General features: G+C 27.7%; 2 protein-coding genes across 3 annotated transcripts in view; one reads left to right on the top strand and one right to left on the bottom strand.

Annotated features, from left to right (window-relative positions):
* The window catches only part of LOC126736468 (uncharacterized), a 31,281-nt gene extending 25,586 nt beyond the window's left edge, over window positions 1-5,695 (bottom strand). Inside the window, exon 1 of the mRNA XM_050440846.1 lies at window positions 5,534-5,695. The gene's annotated coding sequence lies outside the window, so the exon portion shown is untranslated. The remainder of the gene's footprint in view (window positions 1-5,533) is intronic.
* LOC126736454 (E3 ubiquitin-protein ligase TRIM71) overlaps window positions 1-17,866 on the top strand; it is a 107,486-nt gene that overhangs the window by 48,476 nt on the left and 41,144 nt on the right. The gene's annotated exons all lie outside the window — the stretch shown is intronic.

Raw genomic sequence — 17,866 nt, 5'->3', positions numbered from 1 at the left:
CACTTAAAACCTAAACTACATATTCGGTTACTTAAACCTAACCTATATAAATTCCAATTTATAATTTTAACTGCTGTTAAATAGTTCTTTAACTTTTTTATTATTTGTATAAATATAATGTCTGCAAGATTTCTTAAATTTTTTTTTATTCGCTATTTTTCTTATATCTTTTGGAACTAAATTAAATATTTTTGGTGCAAAATAATTTATAAAACGCTTATTTAAATTTGTATTACTTTTGGGAGTTTTTAAGTGTTCATTCATCTTATTGCGAGTATTAAAGGTATGTGTTACAGCAATATTCAGTTCAGGATTTTCATGAACAAAGCAACAAACTTCCAAAACATAAAGTGATCGGACATCAAAAATATCACATGAGTACAATAAATTGGTTGAATATAGTTTATTTTTCCCAAATATGATTTTTAAAATATAATTTTGTACCACATTTAAGGGTTTCAAAGAAGTTTGGTACAGTCCACCCCATGCAACAATACCGTATCTAATCAATGACTCAACCAATGCCCTATAAACTGCAACCAACAATTTCCGGCTTAAGATTTGTTTTAGAATGTAAAATTTGTGTAAGAGTTTTCGAATATTTTTGGTTAGATTTAAAATGTGGTGATTCCATTTTAGATGCTTATCAATAGTAACACCCAAATATTTAGTGAAGTAAACTTCTTTAATAATATTATCCTGTTGTGTATTGTTTTCTATATCAAGAGAATTAAATGATGGGCGGTTTGCTTCAGTTAATGAAAATGCAATATAGTGAGTTTTTGATATGTTAAGTGATAATTTAAAAGTGTCTAGCCAGTTTTTTATCTTACGTATTCCGATTATTGCACTGTCTTTCACATTTTCCCATGTTGTTCCAGAGAAAATTATTGCCGTATCATCTGCGTATGATATAACAGCACCATCTTTAATTTTTAATTCTGTTAGTGAGTTAATATATGTAATGAACAGTAAAGGTCCTAACACGGTTCCCTGAGGTATTCCTATTTTTATTTCTAATGGTTCACTTAATGTATCCTCAATTTTTAAATATTGCTGCCTTCCAGTTAAATAACTTTGAAAAACCTCCAATACTGGGCCCCTAACTCCATTTGAAGATAAAACATCCAAGAGAAGATCATAGGGCACAGTATCAAAGGCCTTTGCCAAATCCAGGAATACTGTAATACATTTCTTGTTCTTTTCCAGTTTATCTGTTATTTGTTTAGTAAGTTGATATAGGGCATCTGTTGTACTTGACCCACTAAGAAAACCGTATTGTCGTTTCGATATTAAGTTTTTACTTTGCAAAAATGTCATTAACCTATCTTTCAGGCACTTCTCAAAAACTTTAGCAAAATTATTTATTACACTGAGTGGTCGATAATTATTTATATTACTTTTTTCTCCGGATTTAAAAATAGGTGACACAATTGATATTTTAAATTGTTCAGGGACTTTTCCCGTAGTGAATATTAAATTAATAATATGGGCGAGGGGGCGAACTAAAAATAAATGTGTCTTTTTTATTAAAGAAGAGGTAAAGTTATCTATCCCTGGAGAGCTATTGTTCTTAAGATTGTTAATCTGTTTAATTATATCATTATTATCAACTGGACTTAAATAAAATGAATTCAACAAGGCTGTATTTACATCTATTTCATTCTGGCTAGTTTTAATTTTGTTATACATTTCCAGTCCAATGTTAGTAAAGTAATTGTTACAATAATCGGCCAAACTCTTGATATTCGTAAAGGGGATGTTAGTTTTATTATTTACAATGGGAAGTATGTTTTTTTTAATTTTTGACTGACCATTAGTCGCTTCTGTTATTAATTTGTAAACTCTTTTAAGATTACTGCCAGCATTTTCAATTTCCGTTTTATAATATGTGTGTTTAGTTTTATTTATTAGTTTATTTAGGTTATTTCTATAATTTTTGTAAATCAGATTATCATTTTCATTAAAAGTTTGCAAAAGTAGTTTTTTCATTTTGTCTCTTTTCTTTATACTGGTTATTATACCATTGGTTATCCAAGGTTTACGTTTTTCATATTCTTTTATGTGAATCGTCTTTGTGTAACTGGCCTGGTCGCGATAGGTTACTAAAATTTTATAAAAACTATCTGTTGCTCTGGCTGAATCCGTTTCAGATAGGACAGTGTTCCAGCTTTCTTCTTGTAAAAGATTATAGAAAATTTGTTCATTTAGTCTATTTATTTTTTTAATTATATGTTTATTTTTATTGCAATTAAAATTTTTTTTAGATGTTTAACATAACGGGATAGTGATCTGTCACATCAGCATGTAGTAAATATGAGTTGACCTGCATCGTATTATTATTTTTTTTGTTAAAGAAAATGTGATCAAGACATGTACTTGTTTCTGGGGTAATTCTTGTCGGAGAGTTTACACATGATAAAAAGCCGAAATGATTTAAAAGGGAAAGATATGAGTTTACGCAGTCATCATCATTGTTTAAAATATTTATGTTAATATCACCCAAAAAAATATTAAATTCACTTTTTTTACATTCTTGTAAATAAATTCCAAGGTCATTCAAAAAAAGGCGTTTATCTGTATTAGGGGTTCTGTAAGTGCAAATCACGCTGATAGTAGTGGCATCTTTTTTTAGATTGATCTGACTCAGTGTAACATTTGAATTTTTAAGTAAAACGTGATTAATATCAAAAGTTATATTACTATACAAGAGAAAAAAAATTTTAAGATAATTTACCGGTTAAGGAAAAATATCTTAAAATTTTTTTTCGAGTTTTTTTAATAGCTATTTGGTTTTTGGAATGTCTAAATATTGTTCAATAACCTTTAACGTGAAATGTGACATACGAGGGCGGTTCAGTAAGTCTTTAGAAACCAAAAAGTTAATCTTTAAATCCAAAATTCAAAAATTATAAATTATTTGTATATTATTATTAAAAACGTTAATAAAATCGCAACAGTGTATTTTTTTGGCTGTTACTTTTAGACAAGTCAAAACGGAGTTCACCGAGTCCATGTAATAAATATTAAAAGTACTCAATAAAACCTTTTAAATGAGGTAACACAAGATTTCTATTTAATGCATTTATTCAAGATGGCGCTTATGTGTTATTTTGACATTTAGAACTGTCGTTTTTATGTCAAAATAAAATAGTGACGCATTTATTTTCGTACACTGATTTTTACCTATTGAAAAATCATAAAAATGTAAAACGTTAAAATAAAAAAAAAATACTTTTTTATTAGGCCGCCATTTTGCAACGAGTTAAGATATGGGTCTAATATTTCAGGGTTATAAAGTACTCATTGAGACCTTTAAAATGAGGTACCACATGACCCCCCTTTCTATTTAAATTTTTTTCTCAAGATTTCGCCCAGCCGCCATCTTGGAATTTACAACTACCTAGTTTACAGTGAAAAATAGTATCTATAGACCAATTTACTTATGCCAAGTTTCAAAAATTTTTTTTGACCCGTTCAAAAAATAAATGGGGGGGGACTTCAAAGAAAAGCACTGTATAAAATACCCTATAGATAATACGAAAATACATATATTATATAAATACCCTATAGATAATATCTATTTATTTATATTTCACAATATAAAAAATGACTTTTTATATTAAGTAGATAAATTAAAAACAGATAGTTATTATTCTGCCATCCAAATTAAAATAAATTCATATACAAGTTGCTCCAAATTGACAAATATGCCAAATTTCTTTAGTATATTATTCAGAAAAAGTCCAAAAATCATCATTAAGACTAATCTTAAATAGATATTTTAGGCTACAGTGTATTTATAGATAGACTTATAAAATGGAGAGTCTTAATGTCAAAGAAATATATGAGTTAAAATTTGATGCCAAAATATAGCTGTATTCCTAAATGCATTTTCCTAAATTGGAAATATTGGAATTGTTTGAATTGCATTTGCTGTTCCTTATTTAAATTGAGTTTAATGAATTTTGTAGTTTTTTTGCTAAAGATGCTTCATAAAGACGTAAATTTCAATCGTAATTCTCACTAATCCAGGCGTTCCAGAATTTTTTTTGTTCTTTTTAATTTAAACATTTTGGGTCTTAATAAAAAATATATTTTACATGAAAATGACCTTCTAAAGAAAAATTCGAAAAACTTTCAATTATTTTCCAAAAGAAAAAAAGCAATCTCTTTGCATGTTAATTAATTAATCTAGATTCTTATCATCTTAATTTTATTTTAAAAAAGAAAATGTTAAAATTGAGACTTGTTAAACTGATTAATTAAACTGAAAAGGATGAAATTGAAAAGGCGTAGCAAAGCGTCTTCTGAAAAAAGTAAATATTCTTTCCCTGCTTCTTTTTTTGCCACAAAAGTAAATACTGTTACTTATTTTGTGGGCTATAATTCGTAAATAAGTCCAATAATTCGTAAATACAATAATTTACGTAATAGATTTTTCGGTGTAATAGATTTTTTTAACATACCAAGGAGCTGAGGTTTTATTATCAACCTCTGCGCTCGTTTCTTCCTTTCAATAATCTATTTAACTTTATTTTTTATTGAAATTGAAAAAAAGATTGAAAAAACCTTAGCTTCTGCGTATATAAAAAAAATGTTTTTAAGAATTATTGGACATAGATTGAATTTAAAAAAAGGCATCGTTAAAAGATTGAAGTTAATATTTTTTTGTAAATACATGAATAAGTCTATTTTCTTCTTTTTTTCAATATTTAAGCATATAAGATATTATTTTCTAAATTACATATTTATTGAAATAGTAACGTAATAACCAATAAATTAGGTAACTAATTATGAATTCGTCAGAATAATATAGATGAATATGGGAACGGTAAAATCAGTTATATATATATATATGTATTTTTTTTAATTTGTTAAGGTGTTTATTAGTAGATAATACTACCATACGTTTACAAATCTATTTCTACCAAGTTAACTAATTCTTTTCTTAATAATCTTCTATTTATCGTTCTTACTTTATTCTGTTATGTTACCTATTTTTTAGGTTATTATATTTTTGTCATATAATGTAGTGCTACTATATTTAATATATAATATGTATAAAATTATTACTGGGCTTTGCTATTTTTTTGGCATTTTTTAAATTATCATAAACCACTGCATGGATAAGGATTCTCGAACATGTTTTATTAACTATAAATATTTTATTAATTTTCATTAAATTACCTATTAAAATGAAAGCGTTGGCGAAAGCTATTTGCCTTTGCATTAAAAAAGTGGGTTTTTTAAAATCTACATTTTAAAATGAGTTCTTAAGCGGGTTAAGCTTTGTTAAATATTTTTCTTAATTTTTGTTTGCAGGACTAACCAAATTAGATACCTTATGAATTAATCATATTATAAAAATACATTTTATTTTGAAATCAATATTTTAATCATTTTTTTTATAACAAGAATTAGAAATGATTCGAAAGTGTAACAACTTTATATTTAAGAGAAGAAACAACAATCTCCTATAAGGCCACTGGAATTTCCTTAACTAAACCAACCATGTAAAAATAATAATTACCTATTTGCTTGAGTTGGCTAAAACCCCCCGAATAATTAATACGCACTGAGCTAAACGACCGTCGAAAATCAACTCGTAATGAAGCTTCCAAAGCTTGGATGAAAGTCATTTTCGAGAAGAATAAGCATTGGGGGGAACGTTCACTTTCACAGAGGGGGGAACTTAGTCGGGGATTTATAACTCTTACTTTTAACGAATACCGAAATGCAACTTGTGGTTTTTTTGGTGTTGATTTAATGATATTTATCTTGTGTTAGTACGTAGGCTGATGATAATGAAATATTTTTTTATGTCTAACTAAAGTTTACAATTTTTTTCCAATAAGTCTTTTAGAAGCCATATCAGATAAAGGTATAGGTTTTTGACTATCTCGCCCTTGATAAGCAAAATACAGGATTCTTTACTTAAAATACGATTTTTTTAATTTACCACTGTAACTTCTAAACAACACCGTACATTTTTCCTTATTTGAGGGCCTACCTAGGACTGCTAAAATAAAAAAATCCTCGTCAGGTTTTGGTAAAATTTTTAGGATGAAATAATAACATGAAGGCTCACTGTGTATTTAAAATTTTTAAATATTCTTTTGTTAATCAATAAATAAATATTTTAGTCAAAAGGTAATGTTCAATTTTTCACATAAAATTTTAATAAAAAGGTTTTAGGTTTTGGTTAATAATTATCATTATATTTGTAAGACATCTCATTCCTTTCTAGTTTCTAATTTCAAGAAAAAATTAAAAATAAGAATAAATAAACATAAATGAACATCAAATCATCAAGAGAGGCGTCATTTAGATGTAGAAAGAAAATATCATCAAGTATGGTTTTGTTTAATAACAATCTAAAAATCAACAAGTTAAAAATTGGAAACGGGTGTCGAAATTTAAAAAATGAATTTTAGCAGATGGGTCATTCAAAATTAAAGAATATTTAGGGGCTATTTATTTACGGATGAGGATAAATGTATAATTCAAGAAACACATATTTGGAAAGCCGAAAATATACTAGCTACACGAGAGGAACAGTCTCAGAATAAATATTCTTTTGCTTTATAGTGTGGATTCTATATTAATAGCCTTTTCGACCGCCTAAATCCATTAGATTTTAACTTTTTTTTTGGACCTATTAATTCAACTAAGAACTTTAAAAATTAAAGTTTTCTGAAGAAAAAACAAACCATATAATTTTACCTAGTATGTTTTTCTCTAATTTGCTACAGCACTTTATATTTTCGTTATGAAGAGCGCTAAATCCATAGATTATTGGTTTTTTGGAACTTCCTGTATAATTTCTATTTACGTTAAAAATATATCGCTTTTCCAATGATTAAGATGCAAGTTTATCAAAACATACACAGTGAGTTTTTTATATTTTTCCCTTAGCTAATCGGCACCCTCATAAGAGTAGGGGGGGAAGTCAATTTCTTATTTTAAATGAGTTTTTTATTTTAAAAACACGAAGGCTGTTTACAAAAAAAAGTAATTTTAATCGCTCTACTAGTTAGGAGACTAAGACTATAACTGATAGGTATGTAACTACAATAAAACAAATTTTTACTGCCTAGTTTTTAATTATCTATTCCTAAGAACTTGTTCAAAATGGCAGCCTTCGACTTTCAAAACCTTTCTTATTTTTTCTTAAAATGAGCTTGATACCCACTTTTTTTTATATCCTCTGAAGTCATAGGTGCAGTAGCCACTACTTTATCCTTTAACCCCCATAAAAAATATTAAAGGGGGTCAAGCATCAGGATTTACATTCTGGTTTAGTTATCAAGACTACTGATTTTATAAAAAAATATATGTACATATGTCTATTTAAATAGCCTTGAAAAAAATAGGAGCCATTAATTCTATCTATAAAAATATCACACCATACGTTAATAGTCCAGTGATGTTGATTTGATCCAGTTTTAATCTAGTGAGGATGATTAGGTACCCAGTAATATATATTTATGTTTACCTTTTAGGAAAACAAACAACAAAAACTGATTAAAAAAAAAACAATTTAAAAAAATAACGTTTCTCAAAAAATGGTAATATTCACGCATTTGTCCGTAAAGCTCTTCATGAAGTTTTATGTGATAAGGATCAAGCTTGTACCTATGCAGAATTGCTATAAAATATTATATTATTTTAAGCAAAACATGTAACCTTTGGGACATAAAAAATTATTTTGAGGCCGACACTTAGTGTTTTTATTTTGACTCTAGTAAGATAGTAACCTGGCCGCCTTAGTCCTAGAGAGGTCTTATAACAAATATTTGGTTCATCTATACTACTGTTAATTCTGGTTCAAATTACCACTTTTTCTCATATTTTTATCTAAGAGATGAGAGATTCAGCTCTTGCTCGTTTCAAAGTAGTATTCTGTAACATTACTGCAAATGAATGTTTTTTTAGATGTAATTATATGCCCATCTGCCTAAATATTACCCTAAAGATCTTGTCACGGAAATCAAATATTATCGATGAATATAAAGACTGTCCGCATATAGTGATAAGAAATAAATCGTATTGCCTTGAAATAAGTAAAATAAAGTAGTCAGGACAGTCTACTAATCAACTACCTTGTGATGCAATAAATAACTTTTTTTATTATACGATAGATATGCTGCTAAAAGTCAGCAAATTGTTCAGTGTTATGAACTTGGGTTGTTCTCATTGGCACATAATCTTTGAAAATATTTAAATCTTTAAACTGGTTAAATTCCTTAAGGATAAAATGTTTTTTTTTTAAATCAACTCGAAAAAACCAATCGTGCTTTTTAAATATTAATACATATCTCACTGACATCATTGCATCCGCATGTTAGCACTGTCATCCACACAGGGTAAGCTGTGTAATAGCTTATCCTATTGCACTAAAGTTGTACTAAATAAATGAGAATTGGTTTTTCTCAAGTTATACATGAAAAGTCAAAATACTGACAGTAATAAGTCAGGAAAGTTATAATTTTAATTTAAGAGATTCTTTTTCATTTAATATATTTCATGAAGTAATCATTTAATTCTCATTTTATTTATACTAGTTTTATCTTTAAGGTGTTTACTAACAGTGGATTTTATTAAAAAAGGAACTAAGTTTTATAGGTGCTTTTTATGAGTTTTTTACCAATATTTTTTAGTGATTTTCCGATAATTAGGTAATAATTGTTGAAAATAAAAGCTATTATTATTACTATTATTATTATTAGTATTAGTATTATTATTTTCATTAATCTATTTTCTCGATTTTCGATTTGATTCTATATATAAAAAATAAATTTACAAAATAATTAATATAAAATAATACCTTAAGAATAACAGGTCGTAATGTGATTTCATAATTAATCCTTAATTATTTTATAATTAATAGGTATGAATACGTATAAATTTACTCGAAGAAATAATCAATTTTTTCTCAAAAAGGCCGGCTTAAATTAAGTCTATAAATTTACCATTGAATCTCGTACTAAAACTTACAGATTTTCCTTTTGATGAATGAGTTCAGAAATTTCGTAATAGTGCCGGCGTGCACCGTAAAAGGGCGTGTACCGCGTACAAGTTAAAAAGAATTTTTATCATAATACATAAGCTCTGTAAGTTGCATATAATCGATGTTAAATAATATTTCTTGAATTTATTAATATTTAATAAGTAATTTGGTATTGAAAATGGGTTAAAAGTCTGTCTGTGTAGCATGTCTCTATATAGATAACATAATATAGTACCTCTTTTATATTGATGTAATTTGTTCTCTTGATGCAGAGTGTTGAAACTGATAATAAATATTTTTTTAAGATGAGAGGGTATCCTGCTAGTGTTAATTTTTATTATTTTTTTTAATTAAAGTCAATTAGCTTAAAAAAAAGTAAACGAATTTTAGACACTTTAAATGTTGTGTAGATAGATAAAATAGATTTTTACAATATTCGTAAGATCCTGATGGCTAATCAGTTTAGTACTCTCATGCTAAAATCAATGTTAAAATCTAAAATTATTAACTTGTTAAAGCTATTATTTAGTATAATACATACATTTACAATACATCAAGCAAAAACTCAAAGTGCAGGTGTTACAAGAATAGTTTTAAAAGCAGCTTTATCTTAAATAGACACTCGTTTGGTAGTAGTAAAGGAAGGGTCATAAAATTTTTGCTTTTACCGAGAAAGGCTATTACCATACTGAGCTATTGGGGTTTTATTGACTTTTGGGTACAATAGAGCAAATTGTAAAGAATATTATTTTATTATGTTAGTTCAAGTCAGAGGTACTTAAGGTTTATGAAAATGTCTATAACATATTATGAAAATTTGAAACTGTTTACTTCTATTCCAGTTAGTTATATTCCAACAATGTTTTGATATTACAGAGTATAAATAAGCATTCATGGTGAAATAGGATGATCACGGTTTTTCGGTTAAAAGGTACTATTACTTAGAGGCAAACTTGTGCCTTTTAATGTTTAGCATTACATTAATTTTTAAGGTAACAGATGGAGTACTTACCGAATATAATATAGACAAATATAGAAAATGTTAGAAACTATAGGAGATGTTTACTATGTATAAGAATTTTTACTAAATTTCTTATAATAAGAGGATCTATTCCTATCGTAATCATATGTTTATCTATTAAAGGCACAAAATTTAATTTCATTTATATAGTTAACAGAATACCACTGCTCGCAGTAACATTTGTTACATTTTTATTTGCTCACAACTATATACTGCAATTTGTGACTGCCGTATTCAAAAATCAATAAAGTCAATACTACCCCAGGTCCACATTATGTGGATAAATTGGCCAAGGGCTAAAAAAACTACTCTACGGTTTTTTTATCGTAACTTTGTAATTTTTTAAAAATTTGTAGTAATTCTGGTCGCACTAGATTCCTTTAAAGCGTATGCATCATTTTCTAATGGACACACTGGGTTATTTTAGGGTTGTGACAATATTGCATTATTTTTTTCAATAAGGTCATAAAGTAATAATACATCTGTTAGATTTAGAGGTGTTAGCATGTTATTCCAAAATGTAACTTTGTTTGCGTATATGTATGCAAGCTTCGGTCATGACTTATGATTATATCAGTACTATACTGCCTTTATTACATTAACATATTTTGTTATTAGTTAATATATATTGTTCTTTTATATGTATAATATTGATTAAAAAGTGATACAGAGATTCCTTAGGTAGCGCAACATGATATAGTTGTTATGATTTTTTCGGTTGACTGATAACAAAATAAATAAATAAACTACGGATGATCTTTTTTGTACAGCGGGCATATCTAACAATTATATTTTTAGCCATTTGGTTTTATTATTTTAATAAGATAAGGTATAATAAAAAACAAGATACAGATAATGTACTTAAATTATCTGTATGTTTTTTATTAATGCTTTTATTGTTGATAATTTCTGAAATTATTCTTTTTTTATAGTTTGATTATCTTGATTTTAAATACATCCAAAATGATATATATATTTTTTTAGTAAATTTCGATAGAAAATTACATTTTAAAAAATTTTAAGAGTTTCGCTAGTTGGCGAAATACTCCTGCGATAGATGTTTGGTCAATTTGAAAATGATAATAATATGATAATTTAAGCCCATAAGCAATGCTTAATTAATACTTCCTGGTTTCTTAGTTGTTAAATAATAAAAAGAGATTTCCTTTTTTCAAAATTTTATTTTTCAATTACAAAACCTCTACTACTAATAAGTATATCTGGCAACGTTGCCTTAAGAACACATTAAGGCATAAACAAGGCAAGGATATATACCCAGATTTTTGGCACTATTTGACACGTGCAGATAGTATCCAATAAAACCCGGCGTGGGCACGCTGGCGACAATAGGTAAGGGACAATGGCCTGCCCAGGGTTGTTATATTGTTAACACGCACACTTTGTATATTACGAAACATTTATGGATAAAATTCTAGTCGTTTGATACAATTTAACAAACAAAAGTAGTAAAATTTAAAAAAGAATTATTATATGTTAATCGTTGCTCATTTTTAAATATACAATATCAAGAGACTAACAACCCTCATAAAATTTGCCAAAGCAAGTGAGCTCTCCGAAATTTAAAATAAAGCCGAGAACCCACGTTACCGACCTCCGTTTCACATTGGTTCAAAGTCTTTACCTACTTTTCCGCCATATTTGTTTTTTTGGGGCCTGCTTTAGCTACGAACAGAACAACTTCAGCTCAATAGGTTTCCTTACTTTACATTATTCTCTACATTTTAAAACTGTTAAGCAGTAGTTTTGAATGGTAGGCTTTAAACCTTTCGTGTAGAATTCTCTTACTGATAGATAAAAGATGTCAAGAAAGAAAATTAATTATTTACCTCAAATTAAAAAATTTTTAGAAAAAATATTTGAAAACCATTTTTTGACTATTTTAATTTAATAAGTTAAAAGAAGGTATTTTCTAAACAATTATTGGCATATTACATTCAAATATATATTGGCATATTATGTTCACTCTATATTACGATTAATTTAAAGTAGTTTTTTTTATAAATGTTAAACCAAACAAAAACAGTGCGGAATAAAATTTTCCAAACGCTTAAGCAGCGATCAAAAAATTATCTTAATATTTCAAATGTTTTCATATTTTTTGCGTATTTCCCTCATTGCGCTTTTTCTTATTAGTGTGTAATAAAAAATTTGAATACTTAAGGATATCAAAATAGATGGTTTAATACTTAAACGGAGAAACGTATTATTAAAAAAATGTAACTTATAGAGAATCCTGCAACAGTTCTTCGGTCTTCCATAAAGCCTAAAAAAAGGGTTAATATTTACTAACCTCTTAAAATTTTTCGGAATGCGCATGTTTGGAAAATATTTTGAAATATACGGGTGCTTCAAAAAATGTGGCGATCTAAGCGGCATTTTTTTTAATCATTTTTATTTCATTTTTGGTGCCACGTTAGGCCACTTAGTAATATACGCTAAATATATCATCATGCGCAGTTTAAATGCAATAATTTGGTTAACCAAAAAAAATTATGATATAACATATTAGCATTTTTAGTCGTTTCTAAAATATTCACGATAATTATCTGTAGATATAAAATGTTTAAACAAGAACCAAAAAATTTCCACTCTAAACAAAATAGGTATTTTAATAATATTTTTTGTTGCTAAGCAAAATATTTCAACTATTTTTCTAAATAAATTTTTGACAGTTTTGGGTGACATTTATGATGACAATACCATTTTTATGTGTATCAACTAATAATATAACAAATCAATTACTATCAACTAAGTATTTAGTATTTTGAAGTACCGTTTCTAAGGGAAGTTTTACTTAAAAGATTTTTAAACTAAAATTGCATATAAAGCGAATTTAAAAAATAACGAACTTGTTGACATGATATTTGTGTTGGGTGAATGTAAAAATAATTGCCTTTTAGCCTCTCGAATGTATGGGGCGCGTTATCCTGATAGATGTCTAGATGAAAAATCTTTTAGAGGGTTATTAGCGGAATTCGTGGAGGCAGTGAATGTTTGTTACCCAAAGGTAGAAAGAATAAGGCCCGTTACTAATCAGCAAGAGTTAAATGTGTTATTAACGGTAACCAAAGATCCTCACCTAAGTCAAGCAAATAAAGAGCAGTTGGAATAAGTGAAAGAGATTATTGAAACGAATTTTAAAAAGGAATCCTTTTCATCCATTACTTTTTGATAGAGATATATAAAACTGACTTGTACTTCACTATTATTTACTTTTTTCACTATTATTCATCCAAAAACTCCCATTTCATGCGGCAGATCGACTACCAGCATATGTGGTCATTAAATGTTTTTTTAAAGGTCATTTTAATGGAGAAACGTATCTTGAATTCTTACAAAATAAACTCCCTATATCACTTGCGAAATTTCCATTAATTACTAGAAACCGACGGAGCTTCTGCACATTTTTCTAGAAACATTTGAATGTGACCTTTGAAGGAAAATGGATAGGAAGGAATGGACCTATTAATTGATTAGCCAGATTGCCTGACTTAACAAAATTATTATTTATTTTTCTTATGGGGTTTTATAAAAGAAGTTGGTTATAGAAATATACCTATAACGGCAGTTATATATATGTGGAGCATAAAATACGAGATACGTTTGGTCAAGTAACTCTACAAATTTTACATATAGTAGAAAGAAGTTTTTAGGAACGAATTAATTTATGTTTTGAACAAAACGGAGGACTTTTTGAAAATTACTAAATATAGCTAATATGTTTATAAAATAAAAAATCTTTATTTACTCATTAAATTAAGTCAAGGTAATCCTCCATTTTTCTAGAATCCAAATAGAACCTATTATTGGCATTAAAGTAACATTTCTGATGTCAAGATGAAATTAAATAATGTTGAAATTTTTAATTTTTTTTGTAAAAAAAAACTATTGCAGTCAAACTGCGCATATCTCTTGGATATGAAAAATTTGACATAAATATGTATTTAAGTAGATAGAGTAACTCTTAATATCTAAATTTACCCACAACGAATAACATCATCAGTCCTTCTTGAGATGGTCAAACACACCTCTCAATATTGACACATGTTAATATATTTTTCACTTGCAGAAGATTTTGATTTAGAGAAAATATCTAAAGTCCGTTGAATATGTTACGACTGATGTCGTGCATTTATTCTAATAATGAAGTAGGTAAATGCACGGAATCTAAGATAAAAATTGTTTCGGTGAAAAACTTTAGCATCTCTCTTTTTAGTGGTAGATATTCTTCTAACATCACTATAATTGAGTCATAGATAAATTAGTTTCCTCTCCCCAGTGCAAATTCATATAAGAAGTTCAGTAGGGCACTGTTGAATGCTTTCCTTACGTGTAAAAAGATTTTTTTACTTAATAATTCTACATTTTTAACCCGAAAATGTAAAAACTTAAGTATCTTGTAATAAGCTAGGTATGGCTATGTAATTAAATTCTTTTAATTTTGTCTTAACAATTTGTATTAGAATGTATTTCAAAAGTAATATTATTGTCGCTCCTCAAAAATTTCTTCAAAAAAAATAAATTATAAATTATTACTAAAACATGGTGAAAGAAAATAAAATTTAGCCGACTTCAAAATGAGCAACTGTATTAAATTATAATACTCTACAAATTTTACATAAAGTAGAAAGAAGTTTATAATAACAATTTCATAATTTTACAGATAATGTGACATTAAAAGTTACTTAATACATAATGTATGTTTAAATACAAACAAAAATGCTAATAGAAAAATTTTAGATTGTTTTCTCAAAATATATCTTTTATATTATTTAAAATAAACAATTTTTTTTCCTAAACATTTGTGTCGAGTTGTTTGCGAGATCTAAATGGCTTTAATACAACAACCTTAGTTAAACCCGAACAATATGAATCTTTATTCGTAATCCGCATCGATTACATAAATATATCATATAAAATTCAAATTAGAAAACAAAACAAAAAAGGTGCGTTCTTTCTTTTTACACTGCATCTCATAAAAGAGGTAATTTCCAAATTTATAAAAATGATGTAAGCCGTTTTTACCTGAGCAGGTAAGTAAATATACAACTTTTTCTCAGTTTACCGGCCTTCCACCCGGCATTCTCCAAAGATTTAGGATATCCTCATATCCAATTGTCGACACTTTTTTTGGGTTATATCGGTTATTATGGGAAAAATCTAAGCAGTTTTGATAATGCTTCCTGTAATGAAAATGTAACAGTAGTTAACTATAGTTTCATGCCCTTATTATTATTTAGTTTTTGGGTCACAAGGGGATTTTATATACAGAGTAAATGACTAATCGAAAAGTCATTTCATTTAGTAGTCCCTTATTATCTTGATACCCTGTATTTAAAATTTGTTAGAAAATTCGACAAATGCTTATTTTGTCCAATAAGTATAAGAATTTAATATTTGGTTTAAATATTTTGGTTAAGCGTTGGTTTAAAATAATATACCCTATATAATCCAATAATTGAAACCTTATTTTGTAATTCACTATTTACAATACGCTTGTTATGTGGTTCGCATCATAAGTCCAGACTTAAAAAAATTATCTCAGAGATATGCAGAGTTCATAGTACCAGTCATTATGTTCCAAAACCGTCCAAGAACAGCTTAGGTTCAAGCAAAATGCATCAAAAGAACAAAACGCTATATATGTGGACATACTGAAATACACCTACTACCTTAGTTCAGAAGAGTTAGGTACTCTGGTTAGTGCCATGCTAAAAACATGGGTATCAACACCACCAAATAACTTTATTTATATGGTTTCTAATAGGGATTGATACTTTTAACTTATATTTCATTAAGGAAAAAGTACATTCTGAAATGGAGTCAATATAATATTGAAAAGTTAGTAGGGGAAGTCTTTTCTCCACATATAAAATGCTAATCCTCTAATTTCAGGAGTGATGCATTTCGGCAAGTGTTCTTGCCATCATTAGACTCTAAAATATATTACAAACTGTTCAAAAACATATACGAACATTTTTTTCTTGACAGGTGGCATAAAAAATTATGAAATTTGATCCGTATTTTTTATGTCACCTGTCAAGAAAAAAATGTTCGTATATGTTTTTGAACTGTTTGTAATATATTTTAGAGTCTGCTGATGGCAAGAATACTTGCCATAATACAGTTTACCCAGCTACATAAATTACTTTTAAATTTTAATTAAGTCTTTCTAAGAATCCTTATTGGTTTTCTCCACGGCTATTGACCACTGGTAACCCTCGATGGAACACGACCAGACCATTAGGAAACCCCTATGCATAACAGCCCCTTGGGCTTTCCACAGCTTGACAATTGCAATTCTTCATGTTTAAAAATACATATGCTATATATGCTATTTAAATAATAATTTTAATTTAACATGCTTCGAAAAAGTCTTTGGACCACAAGTTTTTAATGTCAAAGGCAAGTTGTTCCACATATAAGCTGCAAGAGATCGCTAAAGAGTTCGATGCTGTGGTTCATTGAATGAACCTTGTATTATATATATGCCTAGAGGCTGTGAAAATCCGTCTTAAATACATTGGTCTGCTTTGTTTGATACTTCTATAAATACAATTATACATATATTTTCTTCTTCTGTTTTCCATATTTAAAATATTATTAGTATTTAAATAGGGCTTAATGAGGTCTCTATATAAGGAATGTTGAACGAAAATCTCATACAGCCATTCTAAATTTTTTGAATAATATGTTTGTTCATGACATCAAAGAGCTACAACATTAGAGATTCGCAAAAATAATGGTTTTCTTTGAGTGTATGATATTTTTTAAAATTTTTGAAAAGGCGTAATTGAATAGTTTTTAGTTTAAGTTTAACATGCGGTTAGAAAGAAAGATAAAGATTGCCCCAAGGTTTTTTACTTGATTTGTTGCAATATAAACTATAAGAAACATCGAGATGCATCCTTTCTTCAATTTTTTTTTATATGTGATTGTTTCACCTAAGATGATGATTTAAGATTTTAATGTATTCAGTTTGGAAATATGATTAGTGCAAAAAGTTCAACGTTACTTATGTCACTAATACGGTGATTTTAAATAGTTTAGATATTATCTTTATTAATCCGTATATATAACTGTGAATCATCAGCTTATTATTGTATTGTAGCATATTTTACAGATTTATACATGACCACCACATAAGTTGAAAAAAGCAGAAGAGATAAGGTGAAACCTTGTGGTAACCCCCAAAGAAACTAGTTGATATTCGGATTTTTTTTTGAAAAAAAGCATAATTGGATAAAGCAAAATATCTTAACTTGTCCAGCAATATACTATCGTTAACATTATCAAGGGCTTACTAAAGTCGAGAGTCATACAGGTACTCTGTTTTTCATCTTCATTTAAACGTATATCGTTACGTACTTTTACCAAATTGATTTTTAAAAATTGATTCTAGCTTTCAGCAAATTAACTTTATAAATTGAAAATGCATTTTTCGATTATTTTTGAAATAGAACGCAAAATGCTAATGGCGCTTAGGTCATTTAATTGAATCGGATTTGCGATTTTTTAATGGTTCTTATCCAATTTGAAGGGAAAACTTAGGTTTCATAAGGTCTTTCGTAGATAAATTTAGTTTTAATTGGCGTAAATCGATTTATATGGTCAAGGATTTTTTTTATTAAGAATATCATTTTTTTATCTGTTGTTAGTATTATAGATGATTATATCCCATTTGATTAAATCGCCTTCTGATAAGAAGTGATGTACATATAAATTCTGATGAATTATTTGTACTGAAAATGCCAATATTGGATTTCTTCAAAAATTAGATTTTAATTATTATTAGATTTTAAATATAACAT

Source organism: Anthonomus grandis, chromosome 5 (assembly GCF_022605725.1).
Source record: "Anthonomus grandis grandis chromosome 5, icAntGran1.3, whole genome shotgun sequence".
In the NCBI taxonomy this organism is placed as follows: Eukaryota; Metazoa; Arthropoda; class Insecta; order Coleoptera; family Curculionidae; genus Anthonomus; species Anthonomus grandis.
The sequence above is the reverse complement of the archived record's forward strand: the minus strand, read 5'-3'. Positions and strand labels throughout refer to the sequence as shown.